The sequence below is a fragment of the Urocitellus parryii genome, chromosome 4 (assembly GCF_045843805.1).
Source record: "Urocitellus parryii isolate mUroPar1 chromosome 4, mUroPar1.hap1, whole genome shotgun sequence".
Lineage (NCBI taxonomy): Eukaryota > Metazoa > Chordata > Mammalia > Rodentia > Sciuridae > Urocitellus > Urocitellus parryii.
This window is the reverse complement of record NC_135534.1, coordinates 28,454,786-28,481,385: the sequence shown is the minus strand read 5'-3', so window position 1 is coordinate 28,481,385 and position 26,600 is coordinate 28,454,786.

The window sequence follows — 26,600 nt, the reverse complement described above, 5'->3', positions numbered from 1 at the left end:
TTTACCAAAAAATCCAGGTGGTAATATCTCCAAGAATATTTACACTTACAAGAGGTCAATATCAATTGTAATTCATATTTAATGTCAATTATAACTTGCTGCATCACCTCTCTCTCTTTCATCCTATATAATTTTCCTCTGTGTAGCAATGACTTAAGTTTTTCATAGCCGCTCTTTAAAAATACCTGGAAAAATCCCACCTACTTTAAAGGTTTATCCCAATATTTAAAAACAGGCAAACTAAAACTTATCTTTGTGCATTATCAAGTTCTATACCGTTTGCATCAATAAGTCACAATTTGAGAAAATCTGAAAATAATTGTAATCCATTAATCTTCTTTTATGGTTTCCTCCTTTTCAAACATGACTCAGAAGCAGTAACCCTAAATCAAAAGGTAATAAATGACTCCCTGAGATTATAGCTAATAAATGCTTTTGAAGGTGGTTGCAAGTGAAATTTGCCTACTTCAATTGAGAGGACCTTAGCCACACAGCAAAGTCATTTGCTGAGTGTGGTTGGTTCAGTGTGCTTAAAAACCACAAAATCTGCAGTGGATTCAGAGGGAGAAAAAAAAAAACCCACCAGTAAAGGATATATTGTGAATTACACTGTTTTTCTCTGTTATAATATTTTAGTACTTTCGACCTGTTTCCCCCATTCCTGCCAAATCTCTCAGGTGGAGCATCTCACCCATCACTTTCTTGCACTCTCTGCTTAGAAAGAAAAAAAAAAACAATACTTTCTATAATTCACAATTTTTACAACTTTCTGTGAACTCCTGCAGTAGCATATTTCAAATCAGAAAACATTTCATAATTAAACCCTATATTGTATTTTTGGTGGTGTCCTGTGGTCAAGTTTTAGTTCTCTAGCTAGATTATGATTATAAATGGCATGAGGGAAGTAATAAGCATATTATTTTAGAATTTTTTTTTTTTTTAGAGATTCTGAATATTCTCAGCGTGGTGCTGGTGAATAGCTATTTTTTGTAACAGTGTTTGAGAACTTGGAACATGCAGCTTCTCTGCTAGCATTTTGCATACACATTTCAGTTAACGCTCACATCAATAATCCAAGGAAATTGTTGTTCCTTTTTCCTCCTAACAGATGACATTAAGACAGGCAGAATATCTTGAAAATATGTATATACAACAAAGACACAGTACAAAATCATGGAACTGGGACCTTCCTAAAAAGAAGCAGAGGGATTATAGAAAAAAAATCCATAGTAAGAGGACGACCTTCTTAACCTTAAACAGGAAATATAATTTAATTATCTCTTATCCTATGAAGCATATACATTCTTTTATGTGTTTCATGTAATACCTTATTATGTTAAAACCAAATTATTTCAAGAAAGGAATCTTACAAAGAAGACTTGGAGATTAGATCCTTAGACACTGATTAAAGAAGCTTTCTAGGCAGAATGGTGTACATAGGGCAGAATGGCAATATTTCAAAGGTCAGATAAATGGGTTAACTTAGGAAGCATTAATTGATATTAAATTCTAAGCATTATGCTAAGTGTCATGCATACAAAGAGGAAGACATACTTTTGGGTTCCTAGAAGCTTTCATTGCAATAGAAAAAAAGGTATATGTGCACAGAAAAACAATAATATTCCTGATACAAAAAAAGACTCTCATTAAATGATGTATATTCATGTGAACACAGAGTAATGAGTCAGTTATTTTTTTTCTAGGTAGGATATGGTGGGAAGTTTAGAATACCCTACAAATAAGTTGGTATTAGACTTATGACTTGGGAGATTAAAAAAAAAAAAAACGAGAAAAGAACTAATTAGTGAGACATGTCTAGCAGTGGTTTCTAGGGAATAAAACATGATTTGTACAGAGACAATACATGTTTGTGATGTATATAAAAGGAAGAGACATAGAAACAGCCATAAAAAGTTGAGAATAGAAATTGAAAGGTTTTCTTTCTCGACATTCTTCACTATTGTGATTTCTCTAATATCCCACGGTGGCAACACCTTTGAATCTTGTCCAAATGAGACTAAATTGACATTTCCAGGAAACTGGATTACCTAAAAATAAGAACCTTAACGATATTTCATTTGCTTTCAATATCAATTACACATTCTCCAGATACTTTAAATGTGTACATTTGACTACACTCACAGTATTTTTAACCTAATTTTTTGGTACTTTCTATTGACACCAGTGTCCACATCAAAACCAACAGGCCAATTTTAACCCAGCCCAGAAGCTTAGTGAAATAGGGATAAGAAAGCCAGTAGGCAGGGTGGCAAATCTTCTAGAATATTCATTGAAGTAAGCTAATTTCATGACATCCATAAAACATTTGCAATAGAAAATGAGCTCTCTGGAGGGATACTGCTGGACTTATTTTTGTAATTTCCATACTTTTTACAATTTTTTCTAACTAGTTCAGACAATTCAGAGTAGTTTTCCATATTTTCTTTTACTCTGTAACCATGTTTCCATCATATTAAAATGTGTTGCCTTTCACACCATTTTAACACATCGTGGGAAAAAAGTGAACAGAAATATAAAATAAAGTCAACTAATTTTTTCCCTAAATCTCACAATTTTTTTACTTCATCATAGAATAGAGTTTCCCGGTACATGTTACAATGGCAGAAAAGATGTTCCCACAGGTAAGATTATATACATTCTTTGGGAAAAATAAATTTCAACAAATAGATAAATAGGTGAATTGGATAAATAATAAAAAAAATCTCTGTAATTGGAAATATTATATCTCTATAAACATTGCATGAAACACTGCTATTGGTAATAATGTTACACTCTGAAAATAGTTAACTGTAAAATTTCTTTTACTATGTACCATTTATAATGCAACATTGTTTTTTCTTCTTATTTAAAATAACTTCATTGAAATGTAATTGAATATAGGGCACATGTTTAAAGCATACAATGTGATATTTTGACATAGACACATGCCAATATAACTTGTTCCCTTGGGAATCCCTCCAATCTATCCCTCTTTGCCTTCCTGATCCCACAGTTATTAGGTTACTGTCACTGTATTTTAGCTTGCATTTTCTAGAATTTCATATAAAGAGAATAATAGACAATGTAGTATTTTTTATTTATTTGGAGGGGCATCTCACTTCATTCAAGGAAATTATTTATAGATTTATATATCCATGGTTGTTGCATGTATCAATTGTTCATATTTTTATTCCTGAATAGAACTACATTGAATATGTACCCCCTATTTTATCATCATCATCATCATCATCATCATCATCATCATCATCATTTTTGTTCTTTTTAAATATATATATATACAGTAGAGTATATTTTGTCATATTGTACATACATGGTGTATAATTTATTCTAACTAATATCCTATTCTTTTGATTGTTCATGACGTGCTGTTACCCTAGTCATGTGTTTATATACAAGGATAGAAGAGTTATGTTGGATAATTCTACTGTCTTTTTTATTCACCTCCCCCTCCCTTCACTTTGTTCCCCTTTGTCTAATCCAATGGATTTTTGTTATTCCCCTTCCCACCCTACCTTGTTGTGTGTTAGCATCCACATATCAGAGAGAACATACTGCCTTTGGATTTTGTGGACTGACTTATTTCACTTGGCATGATATTCTCCAGTTCTATCCATTTACCAGCAAGTGCCATAATTTCATTCTTCTTTAAGGCCGAGTAATATTCCATTGTGTGTATATACCACATTTTCCTTTATTAATTCATCTGCTTAAGGACACTTAGATTGGTTTGATAACTTGTCTGCTGTGAATTGGGCTGCTATAAGCATTGATGTGGCTGTGTCACTATAGTATGCTGATTTTAAACTGAGGAGTGGGATAACTGGGTCAAATGGCAGTTCTATTCTAAGTTTTCTGGGTAATCTCCATACTGCTTTTCATAGTAGTAGCACCAGTTTGCAGTCCCACCAGCAATGTGTGAGTGTACCTTTTCACCACATCCTCGCCAATATTTATTGTTACTTGTATTCTTGATAACTTCCATTTTGACTGGAGTGAGATGGGATGTCAGTACAATTTTAATTTGCATTTCTCTAATTGCTAGAGACACTAAACATTTTTTGTACATTTTTTGACATTCATATTTCTTCTTCTCTGAAGTGCTTGTTCAGTTGCTTTGCCTTACTTTTATTTTTTATGTAATTTTACTGCACTATTTATTAATAGGCTAGTGTCAGTTTTTCAAATGTGGGCACAACAAATTAGCACAGACTGGATGCCTTAAACAACAGAAAAATATTTCACATAGTCCAGAGGCTAGATGTCAGAGATCAAATAATGGCAGGTGGATTTCTTCTAAGGTCAATCTCCTTGGCTTACATATAACAGTCTACTCTGCATTTTCACATGGCTCTTCCCATGTTTCTGTGTCTTGATTTACTCTTTATATAATCATACCGGTCATTGAGACCCACTCCAGGGACCTCACTTATCAGTAATTACCTCTTTAAAGAACCTAGCTCTAAATATAGTCACATTTTGAAGTATTGGGGATTAGTATTTCAACACACAGGTGTTTTCGTTTGGGGAGAGAGGGGAGATTCACTTCAGTCTACAATAAGGTTCTCTCCACTTTTGTGTCTTAACATTCACATAAATATTTCTATGTGATATTCTTTCCTTACTTGGGAGCAAGTCCTAGAAATGGAATGTCTCTGCATTATATGATGTGAAAATTTAACTTTAAGGAATAACTAAACTTTTCCAAGATAGTTTTATATTTTACAATCCAGGAGCAACACATGAGAATTCCTGTTTCCTCCCGTGTTCACCAACACTTGGCTCCATTAATCTCTGAGAATGTAGGGGGATGGAGGTGACAAGAGAGAGTACATACTGTGTGTGTGCCTGCTATTTCTTATTTTAATATGGATTACAGTAAGCTCTTACTGCCTTGGTGCTTTGTGGAAATTCCATTGTTTTAAGTTGGACTTTTATTTTTTTTTTTAAGAGAACTTTTAAGTTCATGGAAAAATTGAGCAGAAAGTAGAAAAATACCCTTTATAAACCACCTTCCCTCACAGGCATAACCCTGCTCACTATAACCAACTCCCACCAGAGTGGTACATTTGGTATAATTGAGGAACCTACCTTGACAGGTCATTGTAACCCAAGGCTATCTTTCACATTGTCACTCTTCGTGTTGTATATTTTATGTGTTTTAGCAAATATATAATGATAAGCATCACACAAAGATTTTATTGCCTTAAAATTCCTCTGTGCTCACTCCTTCCTCTCCCCTAATCTCTAGCTGCTATTTATATTTTTATTATCACCATAATTTTGCCCTTTAGAGAAAGTCAAATTGAATCTCAGAGTGTTTAGCATTCAGATTCATTCCTTCATTTAGTAATATGCACTTAAGTTTTCACCATGTGTTTTAATGGCTTGATAGCTCATTTGTTTAATCACTGAGTAATATCCCATTGTCTGGATTTACCTCAGTTTATTTATTGATTCACCTACTGAGGGATATCTTGGCCGCTTCAAGTTTTTACAATGATGGATAAAACTGCTGTAAGCATCTGTGTGCGTTTTTGTGTGGACATAATCTCCAACTTTAATAGACCTGCTTATTTTCTCATTGTTGTGTTTTAATTGTTATTTTATGTTTGGTATAATAGTCCTATGTTATATATGTCTTTTGTAAATAATTCCTCCCAGGTAGTGGCTATCTTCTCCTTCATCTGACATTGTCTTTAATGGAGCAGAAGCTTTTGATTTCAATGGAATTCATTTTGTCAGTTGCTTTTCTCATGAACTGTGCTTTTGATAGCATAATTCAAAATGTATTAGAAGACCCCAGGTACTTGGGAGAATTAGATATTCTCCTAAGTTATCTCCTAGGTATTCTATAGTTATGTGTTCCATTTAGATCTGTAATCCATTGTGAGTTAAGTTTTTGAGAGGTATAATTTCTATATCTAAATAATAATAATAATAATAATAATAATAATTATCAGCAGCAGCAGCAGCATGTGATTATGCACTTGTTCCAAAACTATTTATTAAAAAGGTCCTATTTTCTACATTGTACTATCTTTGCTCCTTTTTTGAAGAAAAATTGCCTATATTTATGCTGGTCAACTTTGGGACTTTACTCTGTTCCACTGATCTGTTGTTTGTCTATACAGTCTTAATTACTGTACTTTGTGTTTTAATTGTTATTTTATGTTTTATGTCCTATGTTATATATGTATTTTGTAAATAATTCCTATCATTTATGGTGTCCTAGGTTCTAAAATTTGAAGATACAAGCATTGATTTGAGATATTTATTTTCTGCTAAAGGCCTTTATTGCTATACTTTCTCTCTATATCCAACACATTTTTTTAGAGAGAGAGAGAGAAAGAAGAGAGAAAGAAAAAAAAGAATTTTTAATATTTATTTTTCAGTTTTCGGCAGACACAACATCTTTATTTTATTTTTATGTGGTGCAGAGGATCGAACCCAGTGCCTCACGCATGCCAGATGAGCGAGTTATCGCTTGAGCCACATCCCCAGCCCAATCCAACACATTATACATGTTTCTTTCCATCTCCACAAAGTTCACAGTACTGTCTCATCAATTTCAATGATTGAAGTGACCTTTATGTTATTTAGGAATTTTAACTTAGTTTCCAAATATCTCATAATTTTCAAGTTATTTTTAAATAATTTTTTTTCATTGATCTAGGACGATAAAATTAACTTCTTTATCCTTGGTAATAGTGTTTATCCTGATAACTGCATCAGCTGACATTAGTATTCAGTTGTTAAATATTACGAGTTCCTTATGTATTCTCGAGGTTAATCCCATGTTCCCGTGTCAGATACATGATTTGGAAATATGTTTTTCATAATCTATAGGTTGCCTTTTTACTTCATTAATATTGTCTTTTTAAAATTAAATTATTCATTTATTCTAATTTGTTATACATGATGGAAAAAATGCAATTCATTTCATATTACATATATAGAGCACAATTTTTCAAGTCACTGATCTTACACAAAGTATTTTTACACCATTTGTGTCTTCATACATGTATTTAGGGTAATATTGTCTAACTCATTCTACCATCCTTCCTACCCCCTTGCTCCCTCCTTTCTCCTCCCTGCCCTTTGCTCTATCTAAAGTTCCTCCATTCCTCCCATGCACCCCCCATCACCATTATGAGTCAGCATCCTCATATCAAAGAAAACATTCAGCCTTTGGTTTGAGGGGATTGGCTTGCTTCACTTAGCATTATGTTCTCTAACCCCAGCCATTTATGTGCAAAAAAAACATGATTTTATTCTCTTTTAATACTGAGTGATGTTCTATTGTGTATATATACCAAAGTTTCCCTATCCATTCATCTACTGAAGGGCATCTCTTTTGATTCACCTAATTTTTAAATTTTCAAGAAGTACAATTGTTCTAGTGGTTTTTTTTCTTGACTTTTTTGAGGGATACATTTGTTGGACATATAATTCTAGGTTGACATCTGCTTTTTATAAAGTGCTCTAACGATTTTGTTCCTATCTTTTTAGTTGTATCTTTCCAATGAGAAGTTTGCCACCTTCCTTATCTTTATTTCTCTGTATCTAAGGTTCTACATTTTATCTCTGTCTCCTTTTATCCTTTTCTGGGTTGTTATGGATTTATAGAAATTTTGTATGAGTTGTATTTTATATTCCTTGTGCTTAAGGTTGTTGAATTCCTTGAATTATTTTTGGTCATTGTTATCTCACACATTTCTTTTATTCTTATCCAATTTGAGACTCTGAGTGGTCACATTTGGCTACATGATTGCATTCCTTTCTCCTGGATTTTTCATGACTTACTTTTTATTCTTTTTTTCTCACTGTGGTTCACTTTGGATTATTTCAATTGCTATCTTTTTCAGTTCAAAAAGTTTTTATTCTGAAATATTTTATTTGCTTTAAGCTAAATGGCAATTTTACTGAACAAATATAGTGGTCGTGTTTTTTTTTTTTTTTTACTAATAATGTGTCTCATAATTAACAAAAGTTGCTCCCATTAGTTTCTCCATACATTTAGTTCCTTGGTACATTTTCCAAACAGACAGGCATTTTGTGTTTCTGGGCTTTCTCTTAATGATGCTTGTTTCTAAATTCTTTTACTTGTTGAAATCTAAATAATGTTATAAATTTTACTTTGTGTGAAGCCTTATTATTTGCCCTTTAGAAACTATGATTTTTTTTTCTCTTCTTTATTTTCCCAGGGTAATATTTTAAAAATATTTTCTCATTTTCAGTGTGTTTGGATTGTCCTCTACTTACTCAAACACGAGGGTTATTCTTCTCTTTCCTACATTACTAACACGTGGAGGTTAAGGCCTATATTATCTGTGCCTTCAAAAGTTTTCTCCATTCCAGTCCTCATTAAGTGAGCCAAAATGGAATCTCCCTTTGCAGCACTATCTCACGTCCCATATAAAGATATTTAAACAGATTTACACAGAACTTCACCGTCTGGAAGCTTTGAATGACACACAGGTTTTATGAAATAATGAAACTAAGAGGTTTATCATCATTCAGAACTTTTCATCATGGGAGTTTTACCTTCGGTGGCTCCAAAGGTACCTGGAAAGGCAAGCACAAAGGCAGTTCACAGCAGTTAATGAATTTTTATTACCCTTCTATAGGCATGGTTCTGAGACAGACCAGGCGAGGTGATGGCTCAGGCTGTCTTATGGGATTATTATAGATCAGATATATAGAGATCACAAAATCCCTTCTCCCCAGTGTACAGCAGAAATGCAAGTTTGGTATCTAGCTTTCCAGAGTCATATATTTTTTTAAGACATTTAGGTCAAATGCCTGGAGAAAAATTTACCATTTCTTATTTTTTTTTAAGCTAAAATCTAGTTCTTGAAAATCTCAAAAGTATCAAATGTTGACAGATAAAAGGGTGATCTGGGTTCCTCCCAATATTACACAATTGCTATATGTGAAGAATTAATGGAGCTGGCTTGTTTCAAAGCAGTTATTCACATTTATGCTATTAATAAAAGAAAAAAAAACCCTCTCTAGATGCTAGGACATTACACCTATTTATTCTGATACTTTGTCTGCATGATTGCAGTACAGGGAGCAAAATTCTGAAATTATTCAGCTTTCCTGAATAGTGTACTTCATTCTGCTTAATATTTAATATTCATAAACCTAATAAATACTTAATAAGTCTCGTCAATTCCCTATTTTATTATAAATCGTACTCTGACCCCATCAAGAATTGGGAGCCTGGTTGATAAGCTATGCAACTCGAATAATGAAGGTAACTGATGAGCTTGTTAATCATCATTTCTCAATTTGTGTGTGTGTGTATACAGATTACTTGGAGATCTGGTTCAAATGTAAATTCAGTTTATTATATCTGTGTTGTGGCCTGAGGTTCTGAATTTCTAACAAGCTCTCAAATGATGCCAATGAAATTGGCCCATAGGTCACAACAGCAGCAAAGTTTTCAACATATGAGTTCTTGATTGGAAGATGGCTTATGTTTTATAGTTTAATGTTATCCTGTAGGAAATAAAACCCTGCTGTTGTAGGCTGAGGCAGAGAGCAAGAACCTCAACATCATAATCCCAGTTGCCCAAATCTACTTCCAGCTCTGATCTGGCTCACAGAACCTTGGACCTCTCTCTGGGTTTTGTATACGCTGTCCTTTTGATGTTTCAGTTATCCTCCGACTGACTGTCTTGGCCTCAGCACTGTTTCTTAAAAGTTACCAGTAATCACTGGGAAGAAGAGATGCTGTGAGTCTTGTCCAAATGCCCATTTCATTGGCCCTTCTGGAGCATTATTATGTAGGTGATGCTCCGAAATCTGAAAAACATGCTTTGAAATACCCACACTCAAAATTAAAAATTGCTGACATATTATTTTCCTGGCAAGATATTATCAAGTTGGGCACGTTTCTTTGCTATTTTTCTAAATTTCATTCTACATCCTATTCTTATCTGTAAAGAATCCCACCCAAGGATGTCTATGTATCTTTGGGTATCAGGTTCTATCTTAAGTTCTGTCCAGGTATGCTTCCAGGATGTAGTCTTTTTCTACTACCTAACTTTTGTTTCCTTCACTTTCTACCTGTTTCACTTTCTCAGTTATCTTTTGCATTCCATGTTCCATTTTATTTACCATTGTATTAAAACTAATCCCTAAAGCATTAGTGTCAGTTTTACCATGGATGTGATTACCTGAAGCCAAATAAAATCAATTCAATATACATTTATATGGTCATTCACATATATGTTCATCATTCACACATATGTTCGTATAGACCAGGTTGCTTTGGGATGAAAATATATCAGGACAGGGAGCCAACTCTCAAAGGGTCTATAATTTATCTATTTTTTGAGACCAACATATTAGAAGCATTTTATCAGATCATCAAAACTTAAGAGACGCTGTCCAAACTTAGTGCATATATATTGATCCTTGCCTAATATTCTTTTGGAAGAGGCATCTGTATTAATTTCTTATTGCTGCTATAATCAATTACAAAGCAATTTAATGGCTCAAAATCTTATAATTCTTTAGACCATTTTTTTTTTTAAAAAGTCCCAGTGGGCTAAAATTGAAGTTCTTTTTTGACCTAAACTCTTTCTGGAGGTGCAAAGAGAAAATGAATGCCTAGCCTTGGAGGTCATTGTCACTCCTTGGCTCTCAGGCCCTTAGCAATGGCATCAGCCTCACTACTGGTCCATGATTACACTTCCTTCTCAGGTTTTGAGCTCCCTGCTTCCTTTTAATGAGGATGATTTTATCAAATCAGGTTTTATATGGCAAACCTAAGATAATCTCCAAATCTCAGTACCCTTAATTCAATCAATCCATGCATCCCTCTTCTGTATAAAATGATGATTTCACAGGTTCTGGAGGTTAGAACTTGGGCATTTTGAGCGAAGTGGGGTGCATTATTCAGCCTACCCTGGCATCCTTTCCCAGTTTGGTCCATTTGCTCTGGCTGGGGCTATTCCCATACTCCATCTCTAGGTAGGATCTGTAACTCAGACTGAGAAATTAGAGGACTCTTCTAGGACAGCTACCTTAATAAGTTCTGATGTGGGTCTTTGACCAAAGCTAAGAAAGTGTGATAACTCCTTATTACTTTTGTCAGAATGATTTTTTTAAAGATTTTCTCTTTCTCCAGGGTTTTTGTCTGAGCTTTCCATCACTGTGACAGAATGCCTGGAAAAAAAAATGATAAGAAGGAAGGTTTTACCTTGGCTCATGGTTTCAGAGCTTTCAGTTTCTTGTTGCTTAGCACAGTTGCTTTGTCCTTGCAATGAGACGGTACATCATGGCAGGAGCACGTGGCAGAGGAGGCTATCTGTCTTATAGCTGCTGGGAAGTAAAATGAGACAATAGGGTTCCAATAGTGCCTTCAAGGGTGTGCCCCGCCACTGACCGATCTTCTCTCCACCTGGCTCTGTCTTCCAAGATTCTACCATCATACAATAATGCCAATATGTCTTTGGGGAACATTTCAAAACCATAGCAGTTTGGAAGTTTAAAAGATGATTCTTGATGATTTGATAGCCATCTTTTCACCCATATGGAAGATTCTCACCAGAAAAGAAATAAACACAGAAAAAAATGTTGGTGTTAGATGGAGAACAGGGAGGAAAAAAAAATCTGATGAATTTTTGGAGCTACAAAAGGTAGCCCATGGCTCCACTCCTCATTTTTTCTTCATCAAATTTGAGATGTTTTTACTCAATTAACAATAAAGCAAACATATCTGTGCAGAGTATAGTTTGGGCACTAATTAAAAAAAAACTATAAATAAATAGAAGGAAGACCAATAGTATAGCACAGCCAGGGAGAGAGAGGGAGAAAGAGAGGGGAGGAGAAGTACTAGGGACTGAAGTGGAGCAAATTATATTCCATGCAAGTATGATTATGTCCAAATGAATCCCAATGTTATATATAAGTATAATGCTCTAATACAAACACTAAAAATAATAATTTTCTATAAAAATAAAATATACCATGTGAATACAGTTGTGGTGGATTATCTTAATCAGAGATACAAGAAAAAATGAATTAAGACAAAGGTTTGCATCAAAGGATAAACATAAAACCCATGCTGGGATGCAAGATAATTAGGAATCTACCAGGGCAAGTGGTTCTGAACATTTTTTTTATTTTTATATTGTTTTTTATTGGTTGTTCAAAACATTACAAAGCTCATGATATATCATCTTTCATACATTGGACTCAATTGGGTTATGAACTCCCATTTTTACCCCAAATACAAATTGCAGAATCACATCGGTTACACACTCACATTTTTACCTAATGGCATATAAGTGACTGTTGTATTCTGCTGCCTTTCGTATCCCCTATTATCCCCCCTCCCCTCCCCACCCTTCATCCCTCTCTACCTCATCTGCTGTTGTTCAATTCTCTCCCTTGTTTCTCCCCCCTTTCCCCTCACATCCTCTTCTATGTAATTTTGTGTAACATTGAGGGTCTCCTACCATTTCCATATGTTTTCCCTTCTCTCTCCCTTTCTCTCCCCCCACTCCTCTTTGTTTAATGTTAATCTTTTCCTCATGCTATTCTTCCCTGTTCTGTTCTTAGTTGCTCTCTTTATATCAAAGAAGACATTTGGCATTTATTTTTTAAGGATTGGCTAGCTTCACTTAGCATAATCTGCTCTAATGCCATCCATTTCCCTGCAAATTCTATGATTTTGTCGTTTTTTATTGCTGCGTAGTACTCCATTTTGTATAGATGCCACATTTTTTTTTATCCACTCATCTATTGAAGGGCATCTAGATTGGTTCCACAGTCTAGCTATTGTGAATTGTGCTGCTATGATCATTGATGTGGCAGGATCCCTATAGTACGCTCTTTTAAGATCCTCAGGGAATAGTCTGAGGAGGGCGATAGCTGGGTCAAATGGTGGATCCAATCTTAGCTTTCCCAGGTATCTCCATACTGCTTTCCAAATTGGCCTTACCAATTTGCAGTCCCACCAGCAGTGTACAAGTGTACCCTTTTCCCCACATCCTCGCCAACACTTATTGTTGTTTGACTTCATAATGGCTGCCAATCTAACTGGAGTGAGATGGTATCTTAGGGTGGTTTTGATTTGCATTTCTCTGACTGCTAGAGATGGTGAGCATTTTTTCATGTACTTGTTGATTGATTGTATGTCCTCCTCTGTGAAGTGTCTGTTCAGGTCCTTGGCCCATTTGTTGATTGAGTTATTTCTTATCTTATTGTTTAATTTTTTGAGTTCTTTGTATATTCTGGATATTAGGGCTCTATCTGAAGTGTGAGGGGTAAAAATTTGTTCCCAGGTTGTAGGCTCTCTATTCACCTCTCTTATTGTTTCTCTTGCTGAGAAAAAACTTTTCAGTTTAAGTAAGTCCCATTTATTTATTCTTGTTATTAACTCTTGGGCTATGGGCGTCCTATTAAGGAATTTGGAGCCCAACCCCACAGTATGTAGATTGTAGCCAACTTTTTCTTCTATCAGATGCAGTGTCTCTGATTTGATATCTAGCTCCTTGATCCATTTTGAATTAACTTTTGTGCATGGCGAGAGAAAGGGATTCAGTTTCATTTTGTTGCATATGGATTTCCAATTTTCCCAGCACCATTTGTTGAAGATGCTATTCTTCCTCCATTGCATGCTTTTAGCCCCTTTATCAAATATAAGAAAATTGTAATTTTGTGGATTGGTTTCTGTGTCCTCTATTCTGTACCATTGGTCCACCTGCCTGTTTTGGTACCAGTACCACGCTGTTTTTGTTACTATTGCTTTGTAGTAACAAAACTCTGGTATTGCTATACCTCCAGATTCACACTTCCTGCTTAGAATTGGTTTTGCTTTTCTGGGTCTTTTGTTTTTCCATATGAATTTCATGATTGCTTTATCTATTTCTACAAGAAATGCCGTTGGGATTTTAATTGGTATCCCATTAAACCTGTAGAGAACTTTGGGTAATATCGCCATTTTGATGATGTTAGTTCTGCCTATCCATGAACAGGGTACATTTTTCCATCTTCTAAGATCTTCTTCTATTTCTCTCTTTAGGGTTCTGTAGTTTTCATTGTATAAATATTTCACCTCTTTTGTTAGGTTGATTCCCAAGTGAGTGATATGATTTTTCCCAACCTTTTACCTTCAGCCTGTGTATGTCTTTTCCTATCATATGAGTCTCCTGAGGGCAGCATATTGTTGGATTTGTTTTTTTGATCCAGGTTACTGGCCTATGTCTCTTGATTGGTGAGTTTAGACCATTAACATTTAAGGTTACAATTGAAATATGATTTATACTTCCAGTCATGTTTATTTATTTATTTATTTTAGTTTGGCTAGTTTTTACTTTTTGTTTGTTTTCCTCCCCCTTTACTGAGATACCTCCTGCTGTTAGTTTTGGGCACTATTTTTCAATTCCTCTTCTTGTAGTATTTTGCTCAAAATGCTTTGCAGTGCTGGTTTTCTGGCTGCGAATTCTTTTAGCTTTTGTTTATCGTGAAAGATTTTAATTTCATTGTCAAATCTGAAGCTTAATTTTGCTGGATACAGTATTCTTGGTTGGAAACCATTATTTTTCAGCGTTTGAAATACATTGTTCCAGGATCTTCTCACTTTTAAAGTCTGTGATGAAAAATCAGTTGTAAACATAATTGGTTTACCCCTGAATGTAATCTGCCTCCTTTCTATCGTAGCTTTTAATATTCTCTCCTTGTTCTGTATGTTGGCTATCTTCATAATTATATGTCTTGGAGTTGGTCTATTACAGTTTTGAATATTTGGGGTCCTGTAGGCTTCCAGGATTTGGCAATCCATTCCATCTTTCATCTCTGGGAAGTTTTCTAGAATTATTTCATTCAATAGGTTTTCCATTTCGTTGGTTTGATTCTCTATGCCTTCTATCCCGATGACTCTCAAATTTGTTTTTTTTATGACATCCCATAATTCTTGAATAGATTGCTCATGGGATTTAAGCATCTTTTCTGAGTTGACTATATTCTTTTCAAGTTGATAAACTTTGTTTTCATTATCTGATGTTCTGACTTCTTCTTGTTCTAGTCTATTTGTAATATTCTCCTTTGAGATCTTAATTTGATTTATAGTTTCCTGCATTTCTTGGATTACTGTTTGATTTTTTTTAACATCTCTATCTCCTTGTAAAGCTCATTCTTTGCCATTTGAATTTGTTTGTTTAATTCATTTTCAAAATATACTTTTATTGCTTGGACTTGCTGTCTCATGTCTTCTCTAATATTCCTTTCCATTTGAGTTAGGTATGCCTTGAATTCTTTCCCTATCCCTGTTTCTGATGCTTCTAGGTCCTCCTGTAGAATTAAGTTGTCTTGCATTGTTTGTACTCCATTTTTCCCTTGTTTTTTCATGATGTTCACGCTACTTTCCAGCTCTATTTGATTGCTGTGTTTTTGCTCTCTTCTATAAATTTGTTTTGTTTTTTTATATCTCTGTTGACTCTCCTTTATGTTGGTAGACTATGCTTGCTAAAGTGATTCCGCTAGGAAGGAATTCTGATGGCTGAGCTCCAGTGACGTCACCTCTCTGCTATGGCGGGCCCCAGGCTCCTTACTGGGGTGTCCGAATGGAGGGGTGGGACTGGACTGTCTCTGGTTCGTTTCAGATCCTGGACGCCTGCAGCCAGGTGGACTCCAGCCGCCCAGTTGCGCTGGCAGCCGGCGGGAGATTGGTTGCAGGCGGGCATGCGGTTTCCAACTGTTCAGTCGCAAGGGCAATGGACTGGCTGTCACTGGTAGGCGGGCGATCTCCAGCTGCCCAGTTGCATGGGCGGCGGGTGGAGTTTCACTGGTGGGCAAACGTTCTCTGGCCGCCCAAATCGAGGGCCTGGCCTCTAGTCCCCTGGTTTCTCCTGCTAGTCCTGGTTTCTCCTGCTAGATCAGATTTCCCCTGAGTGATGCCTCTCGGCAGTTCAAACTGTACTCTGGGCCTGCCGTTTGTTGGGCGTGGAGGGTGGCTATTGAGAACCCCCCCCACCCGCACTCTATTGTTTTGATTTTTTCCGCTTGCCCCTCCCCCCGCACTGGCAATACAGGTTTCGTTTTTCCCTGCTGATGGGAGGGGGAGTTGAAGGTCGGGTGTCTCTAGTTTTCCCCTCCTCTTTATGCAGGCTTGCTCTGATAATCCCTCCCCTGGAGAGCCTAGGAGAGATTTTATGCGAATTCCCCGCTGTATGGGAGATGAGCTCAGTAACACGCACCTGTTTTATTGTTGCAATCTGTCGGAGAGTGGCGGTGGTTACTTCAGCTCTCCAAGATGGTGGCCGCTGGTTTCCTTGGTGGAGTTTCCGTTGTGGGGGTTAGTACTGTCCCGATTCCTTCCCCGTCTGAAATCCCGAACTCAGCTCCTGGTTCCGTGAGTGCTCAGGCGGCAGGATTCCACAGCATCTGCAGCAATCTCCCTGCTTGCTGGTCGCTTCTCAGCGGCTCCCTGCCGTCTGTAGCCGCAGGGCGGGCTGCGCGGATCAGTCAGCCTGGATCAGTGAGCCCGGATCTCCGGTCACACAGTTGGCTCGTGTATGAGACTCAATTACCGGACCTCGGTGCTGGAAATCCTTCCTCTAGGTTTCCTTGCACCCCCATTTTGCTGTAAGTTCCTAACAAGATAGTTTTTTTTTCGTTCTAACTCGTTATTCACCCGCGCAGTGGTGCGGTACACAGGGTGTGATGCACTCTATTCGCGGCCATCTTTGAATCCTTGGTTCTGAACTTTGACCATTCTGAGCATAACTGACTTTTGTCTTTATGGGCTGGCCCTTTGAGCTACAGAGCTATGGATCTGGATAAGTAGCTGCTTTAAGTTTCCCACTAGATAAGACATGTATGTGTTACTAAATGTTGTGAATAGGCTGCTATAAGATAGAATTAAGTGGAAAATGATGTAATTGAATAAGACATATTTTAGGAAGGAAAGAAACCCAACTTAGAGAGGGAGATTGAGTCAACCCCATGGCTAAATTTATTATAAAGAATTTAGTGAATTAACTGGAGTTATTGGTATAAATGGAGATAACCATAAAGCTTTTTATTCTGTTCTTATTAGGACTTCTGAAGGTGAGATACTTTTCTTTAATGGTCACTTATTTTTCCTTCTTGTTTTATAAAAGAAGCTCTAACAAGCAGATGGTCCAGCTCTGGCTCTGTCTGCACAGTTCTGAGTGCCTTCCACCTGCTGGGGTGCCCTGGATTTAAGAGGAGATTCCCAGCTATGTGAAGGAGATGACAACAGTGCAGATCTAAGCTCAAAACAGCAGGTTGTATGGCACAGCAGTTGGGATATTCACCAAGATTAGAAAACTTCAGAAAGTGTTGCTCATGAAAATCTGAACTGACCTTTAATTAAAGCTATAAGGAAAGAAACTTTTTTTCAAAGCTGCTGTGAATGGATGACAGATGCAAGATTTATTGCATCAAGAATTTAATCAGAAAAACATATTTTCTTTCCTAGGGATGTTGTAAATTTTTTTGTTATGTGGAGGAAAAAAAATGCAACACCTCTGTGCCCAGTTACTTGTTTCTAAGTCCTTTTGATTTCCTGAATGATGTGAAATATTTGATTTTTTTCAATTTTAATCAGATATTTAAATACCAACATTATCTGGAATATGTGGATAGCCTAATATATCATTTTTGGATAAGCCAGAAAAAAATGTATTTCCTAGATTCGCTTAACAAAGACAACAAAATGGCAATGTAATTCAAATTGTTCATGAAAAGCTGGTCCTTTGGCATTTCCCAAAGTATTATGAAATACCAGAGACCCTAAAAGAGAAAAGCAAACAGACACGAAACTCCTTTAACAAAGTATATTAGAAAATACGTAATCTGAAAATAGCCCTAGTGACATGCTTTGTCCCAAATGAATAAGCACATTAAATTTACCAGTGATAAAATTAGACTACATGTAACAATTCAGGCACTAGCCCTGCCATTTGAATTTAATATCATGTATTGCTTTCAATAGTAAAGTTGATTATGTGTTTAATAAGACTTTTAAGGTACTCTTCTACCAACCACTTCTTGGCATTTCTGGTTGACTCTTTTAGAAAGTCTTTGTCCTAATGAAAAATAAAAGAGGCAATATTTCAAAAGCCAATTTCATTTTTAAATGCCACTCTGAAATAGGACAAGGGAGAGAAAGCACAGAAAAAGGCAATTATAATAGTAAAGTGTGGCCCAAAGCAATGTGCAGAGGATGCACCCCTGGTACTGATTTATGTCAACATGACCCCCCATTCATGACATTGAAGTTGAATTCACAGGATTATAAACAGGCAGTGCAGTCACAGAAAACAGTGAAGCAGATCTCCAGATTCAACCATTTCCTATCTGATCCTTGTCAAAACGATAAAATTCACACCTTGGCCTCATCTGTTCTTATTACAATCTTTGTCATTGGAATGAAGCACCTGAATGTTAATAACGAGTGCCATCCAGGAAAGCTTGTAGTCTGCAGTGCTGCGGTAACCTTTTCAATATTCTATATTTGATTGGCTCCCCAATCCACCCTGATTTCTCACATGAAGTGGAGGTTGTAAAAGGTGATAACAGAGGCAGCCATCCAATCAAACTGCAGAACCTCGAAAAGGTCAAGCACATATAGAGTTGCCTGTCTGAGAACATATCAGAGAAATGAAATAAAAACCCTCTTCTTATCTGAGATTTCCTAATATCAGTCTTGGACTAGAGCAATTCCAATAACAGGAGTTAAATAAAGAAACACCTTGTCCATTTCCATGAGAAGTTTGAATTATGAATAGGAAATGATTTGCTTGTTTATTTTTTGTCTTTCTAAATAAGCTTGATTTTATGCAGGATATTATGTGCATATTGAAATTATATAAACAATGTAAAACAACATTCAGGAGAATGCAGGAGTAGGGATTTGATTAACTTGAGTGATAATCCCAGTTCTATCATTGATTAATCAACTAATTTTGGTCAATGAACTTCGCATGTCTCAACTTCAGTATTCTAATCATTAATATGTCCTCAGAAGCACTATTTTAGAGATGAGAAGAAATAACATAATTATTCACTATAAAGTCAATGGTGGCAAACAGTAATAGAAATAGCAATATAGTACATGAAATGGCATAAATGTTTATTTTATATGTGTACTAGATAATAGAATTAAATTAGGCTATTTTACCAAACAGCTATATAACTAGTAGGCATATTTAAAACATACATTTTGATAGTGAAAATGTTCAAGAAATGTGTCTATAGTGTTTTCTTCTTACCCCCTGAATTTAGAAACTTCTACACAATACAGAGACAAAAAGGGGTAAATTAATTTAGTTTCTAATGGAGAATGAGAGGTAAATTAGATATATGCTTCCTGATCTAAACTATATTCAGGATCAGAATACTACTTCCATTTTCTACCTTGGATTCTCTTAGGAGACGTTGGGACAGGAGACTATCACTTTGCAAATGGTTAAGCTGAAGAGTGTGTTTTACTTATGAATGGGCTAATGGTAGAAAATCCTGGCTGGAGGCCTCTTGAAGACCCATCATATTCCAAAAACAGTGTGAGTACTGAAGGTAGACACACATTCCTTTCATATTCTCCTCTTGCTCTTGTATCCGACACCCCGGAATTGGATGCAATCTGAGCTGTGTAGAAACAGTTCCGCAGAATTCACTTATAAACAACAACAACAACAAATTACTGTGGTCAAACTCTTAGAGATTCTATGAATATTTGTATTAACAAACTTAGTACAAAATTACAACTTTTGATTGAAAAAGTAACTTTGAGATTGGTGTATTGACATAGCTAATGAAGAGAAATTTCATGCTTAGAAACTATAAAGATATGTGATCTTTATAATTTGCTGAATTCTTATCTTTTTTTAGAGGAATCATTTTAGAACTTCATTAATACAAATTAAGGAGCTTCTATTTATAGCATAATGCTTCAGTGTAGCACTAAATAATTGTTATCACATTGATACTTTAAGGATTATTTCTAGTAACTAGGAAGCAGATTTTTAATGCTGAGTATTTAGTTGTATTGCAAAGCTAGATAAAGGCCAATCTAATTTCACAAGATTTCACTCTGAGAGTAAGGTTCAGGTATGTGAAAATAATTAAACATTTTGGGATTCCTTAAAGGAGAAGATATGTCAGATTTTTTCCTTGTAATTTTGATTAAGCAAAATATAGGAAAATATGTAATAAAATCATTGACAAGACAATGAAATGGTAGACTTTAGGATAAACAAGATCATCAAAATGATGAAAATAGTTTCTAATCACTTCTCCTTTTCTCTTTCTTTTACATTTCTCTTTCCTTCTGCCCCCCAGCCACCCCCCCAAATACACACACACACACACACACACACACACACACACACACACACATACACACACAGTGAAAGGGTGAAGAGACAGATATATACATAAACAGAGACAAATAGAGAAGAGATGTAAAAACTGTTATTTAGTGGTCATGAGAACACTGTTCAATCCTTCAACTCACAGGTGTTTTACTGACTGTTAACCAAGTTATGCATACAGAGCAGGAACACTGTAGAAAACTGGTATTGTGTTTTCCCTGTTGTAACGTATGGGGAGGGGCACATTTACCAATTTATTGCTTCCCATCAAAATGGGATAGATGGAATACTTCCTTGCAAATATAAAACAAGAGGCTGGACCATAGTTTGAGATGTTGGAGAATAATACAACAGATTATTCATATTCCAAATATCCAAGGGGAATCTGACTCTGAAAGCAGAGAAGGATTGGAAAGCATGAAAGGCAATGACATTGACATTTTCAAAAGACTTGAAAGTAGAAGTAGCATCTTCAAAGAACTGGGAAGAAGGGATAAAAATAAGCTAGTTTTGTTGAAGGCCAGAGAGGGGAGTGCAAGGGCTAAGACACCAGGCTGCAAAGGTAGATGTGGTCAAAGCATGTGAACTTCTTGTGTCACATTAAGTGCCTTCTTCATTATCCTGGGAACATTGGCAGACTTTCAATATTTCAGAGAGAGAGAGAGAATGCTGATCTGAGGTTTCACAGCTCACTCTGAATACTATATATCAAATGGCATGGAGATGGCTGGAGTAGCAGGGAGAACAAAGGTCCACTTAAGAGAATTGAATGGAAGCCTAGGCAGTATGGAGAATGTTGATTCTGTTGTAGATTAATTAGAAATATCACTGTGATACAAGTGTGGGGTAGGGGCATCAGTATCGACACTCCTGGTTTATATCTGACAGAATTCTAAAAAACAAAAAAAAAATAGATGCCAGTGGTGTTACTTAGCTCTCAGAAGCCAGATGGAATGAGTGTTATCAGAAAGCCCTTTATGGCAATGTGTGCTAAACTGTAGAGGGTTATGGGGATAGTGTATAAAACATAGCATTTGTCAAAATGAAATAGATAGGTTGATTTTGTAAGAAGTCCTCTGTTATTTCTTTCTGTTTGTCTTATTTGTGCAGGGTCCAGAGTGGTGAAACATGTGGCAATAAGAATACACAGGCATCAAGAACACTGCTCCCTTAACATAGTCAAAATGAATTAAATAGATATCATCAAGAGACTGAAGAAATCGCTCAATAAAATATCATAACCTATGTCCAGTTTTTAGTCTTGAGATAGTTTTTGGAACCCTAAGGAGTTCTATGTGTAAGCATGCACTGCAGAAAGGGGAGCATTCAAACATTTTAAGGACTGTTGTGTTGAAGACTGAATTGATATAGATAAGCTGAAATCGAAAACATCATCATATTCTCCTGTGAGAAGTGAGGTCAATGAGATTCAGTTAGTAAATGCACTCCTGGTTCAATTCACAGTTGCATTAATAGTAATTTCTATAGTCTCTGAATGTACAATTGAACATACATGATTAATAATTAGAAGAACATCTGCCCCCCCCACTCCCCTCCACACACAGATTTCTTAGCTTATAAGAGCTGTCATAGCAAAGAAAGCCAAATGGGACACTCCATAGCTGCTCTTTTCCCTGGGAACAGGGACACAAATTAGTGCTATCTTTAAAGAACTAAAGAATTTTAATGTTAGTCCACATCTTATGTCCAATTAATTCATCAGTCTGACCCCTACATAAGACAAATATTAAAGGATAAATAGAACTAAAAAAAACTCAACAAAGAAGTAGTTCCAGTTGTAGCTTTTCTGCTAGATATGGTATTTTTGTACTAGACAGATTAACCTAGCCTCATATAAGTGATCTGCAACTATTGATCTGATAAGTGTGCTCTCATCCATCCCTATCAGCAAAGGATGTGAAGTTTGCACACTTAGTTGGAACAGACATCTATATAAGTTTATGATTTAGTTTCAAGGTTCTGCTAACTCTTTTTCCCAGGTACAGTATTAACTAATGACACCTGGAAGAGCTGGACATTTCATAGAACATCAAATTGGTTTATAACCCTGACAGTGTCCTGTTTGGGGGACTGCAGAAACAAGAAGTAGCTGGTATATAGAGAGCTTGGTGAGACACATGTTCATGAGGATGAGAGACAAAACCTATGTTTGTAAAAACCCACTGCATGAGTGATTTAGTTTCTATTTGAAATTGATTTTTTACAGTAGTTTGGGATTTGACAAAATAATAGAGAAAAAAGTACAGAGATCTTTACCCTGACCCTACAAATTTTCCTTACCTTAGTGTGGTACATTTGTTATAATTGGTTGATCAGTATAAAGCCCAGAGTATATTATTAAGGTTTACTCTATGTAATGAATAATTCTATGGAATTAGACAAATGCATACTGTCATGTGTATGAATAAAGATTTTAAAGTTCTAGTGGTCAGTGGCAAACTAAGACATTCTATCGAAGCTAAAGAATAATGTATTTAAATTTTAACTAAAAAAAGGAAGTATACTTGGCAAGACCCTGTTGTTCTGAAGACAACATTCTGCCCAAATTGGAATATTGCTACAATGGGAAAGATAACAGGAAAGGATGCTGGCTTTGAGTGTGGCACAAAACAGAATGAACAAAGCCTCAGGTTCAGGATGAGTTTCAAACAGTTCCATCTCTTTGGTCAAATTGCACAGTATTTCATGTGTTAGTGCTTTACAAAATGACATGTGAATGAGTTTTTTTTTTTTTTTTTGAGCTCCTGTGAATGAATAACATGAATGATATCTAGAATTCTGGAACAAAGCCATTACATCTGTGTATGGAGAATTATGTGCCAAGAAAACAATAATAATGAAACAAAACAACTCTTGAACAACAATGGAGAAGGACCATCTGGGCATGGGGCATCAAATGACCATGCAACCAGAAATGTCTATCATGTATTTGGTCTTATAGTCTATGAGATTGTCAGTGTGGGTCCTACCAGCATCCTTCGATCTTAGGACCATCTGAGTCCCAACATAGTATAGCTCCTCGAAGTCCCTGTGAGTCATTAGGCATCAATTTGACTTCTAGAACACCATATCGTGGAAAGAGTGACATGTCATTTTGACAGACATAGACACACGTTCTAATTTTGAGTTTCTTTTTCTTTTCTTTCTTTTTTTTTCATAACTTGGATAGCATTACTACTGAATTTATTATTGAGTTTTTAATCTACTAATCTTGGTATCTAGTATTTCATCAGACCCAGGACCCTTATAGCAAGAATTTCCAAAGGATTTATTAATCATAACACAAACTACAGTGACTGAAGCTGCTGGCCTGATATTTCAACGGGACAGCCTGCCCTAGTCTTAGCACTGAAGATCAGAGCACTGTCCTTCAGGACCCAGGGTTTGCTCTAAAGCAATAACCTTTTACATGGTGTTGTCCTGCTGATAGACAGAACATGTGAGTCATGGAACCAAGGTGAATAAGCAGCCTGTACCCACTTACTGTTTAACTGAGAGAATTGCTAGGGGGAATTTGTGCTTCATATTCACACAACTCTGCAATATGCAGGGATAGAGATTCTGGTCCTCAGATGGAGGGCTTTTGCAATAGAGGATGCCCATGAGCTACAGTGAAACATAATTTGTAGCTGTCACTTTATACTAACAAAACACAAATAAAATTAATAGCAGTTTCTCTTTTATAATAGATAATTGATCTTGACCTTCAGGAAAAGAAAATGAAAATATTATACCATGGGGCAAGAAGATATATATATATATATAGTTGGTGGTACATTTGGAAACTTTTGGTACACCTTTGCCTGATTTTGATAATATAATGATAATTGTAGCAGTCACAACTGATATGGGCACAATAACAAAGAGGACTCTTCATGGATAAGAGTTTGGATTTTACCTAGAGGAAAGTTACAAAGCAGTGGTGCTGGGTGAGGAAGATGAGGATCTCAGTTGGGTAGTACAAGAGACAGTGATCCTTAAATTAACTGACACACTGGAGCTCTAGTGTTTCTGCCACCCCTCCTCTGCTAAGTGTTCCTCTAGGCAGAATTGTTCCTGGAATTTTCTTAAGATGACCCCACTCCTTATATTAAGAAATAAATCTGAGAAGGAAAGGATAAGGGGTAGACTGTAGTAGTAACTGTAATATGTTCTCCAATCACCCTTTGGAAATGAGGTGACTGCTGGATTTGCTACCTGTTTGTAATCCTCAACTGTCAGCCTTCTTCAGGAAACAGAAAAAAATACACATGGACAGGGAATGATTGCTCAATAAATACATTCAGGATGTTCTGAGTAAAAATGGGAAATAGAAATAAAGAACACAATGAGGAACTTTTGAATACCATTCAACAAACAAGTATTTTTAAATGTCTGATAGTCACAAATACAGAGAAGAGATGAATTTAAATTTTATACATTGATGATATAGGGTACATTGTTGAACTGATTTATTGAAGAGTTCCATTTTATATCCCAAAATTGAAATTTTATAATCTTATGACATAATGTTTTTGAATATTTACTTGAAACTTTCTTATTCTTGTGCAATGGAAACAGGGAAAAGAAGGTACACAAAGGTTTTTCAGTAGCCTTATAATAAATCAAATGTCCATCAAAGGAAGCATAGATAAATAAAATGTAATTTATTCAGACATGCAAATGTTATTCAATATTCAAAAAAATTTAACTAGACCAGTACAAAACAAATATGGATGATTATTGGCAATGTAGCATTTCATGAAGAAGTAAATTTCAAGAAATTGTCACCCAGTATAATAATAAAAAAACCTTAAAAACAAACTATTAAGAAATAACTACAGAAGTGATAAAATGAACAGAAAGAAATATAAAAAATGAAAAAATGTAAATTCAGAATTACTATTGCCTCAGGCTAGGCATAGGTGGCTCTGGGAGTCTGTATGGTTGATTGTATGTTTTCTTTTTTCTTTTCTTTTCTTTTTTTTGTTTAAGAGATGAGCTTTATGTTTCTTTCTCCATCCAAAATGTGTGTGTATGTGTATACATATACGTATACATATACACATACATACATCAAAATGCATAGTGCATTTTTGAGTATCTGTAATTTATTATATTCACACAACAAATTTGTATGTCAGAGTGTTCTCCAGCAAAGGGTGATAATTTACAACATGAAAAGAAAGATACTATTAAAACAAATCACACTTCCAAACTCAAATAACAAGACAGCCTGGTGTCATTTAGTAGAAGAATACAGCCTGAGCATTTGAGAACATCACTTTGTTATAGGATAACAAAATAATTGATGATGACAGGTAGTTTAAAAGAAATGGTGAATTTTTCTTCAGTATATTCAGATTAATGAACCCAGGAAGTAGGAATTATTAGAAGAAATAGTAGGGATAAAGCTTCTTGGAATAGATCTGAGCGGTATTTGGATGTGAGAGAAAAAGTACAGGCAACAAAGGCAAAACAATGTGTTTCATTAAACTAAAATGTTGTGTGCAACCAAGGTAACAATCAACAGAGTGAAGATACAATCTGTGAAGTAGGAGAAAATATTTGCAAACCATACTTCTGACAAATGATTAATATCTAAAATATATTAAGAACTCAAACAACTCAATAGCAGGAAAACAACTTGTTTGAAAAATAGGCAAAAGATCCAAGTAGACATTTCTTTAAAGAGGATATACAAATGATTTTTTCTTTAAAGAAGATATACAAATGAAAAAATGCTTAACAACACTAATTATCAGGGAAATGCAGATCAGAACCACCATGAGATATCACCTTACACCTGTTAGAAAGGCTGATATAGCAAGTGCTGACAAGAATGTAGAGAAAAGGAAATTCTTTTAAGCTGCTAATGGGAACATCACTTAGCACAGTGATTGAAAATTGTATGGAGATTACTCATGAAACTTCCGTACAATAATCCAGCAATCATAATACTGTGTATATTTATCCAAAGGCTATTAAATCAATGTCTTCATGAAATATACATTTTCCCAAGTCAATAACATCATATTCATAAATCCATGACCTAAAATAACCCAAATATATATTGATGGATGACTAAATAAAATGTGGCACATATACAAGAAGGGAATGTTATTAAGCCTTGAAAAGAAAGAAATACTATCTTTGTCATTTGGATCAACTAAACAAGTCAGACCCCGAAAGACAATTACCACAAGATCTTATTTATATGTG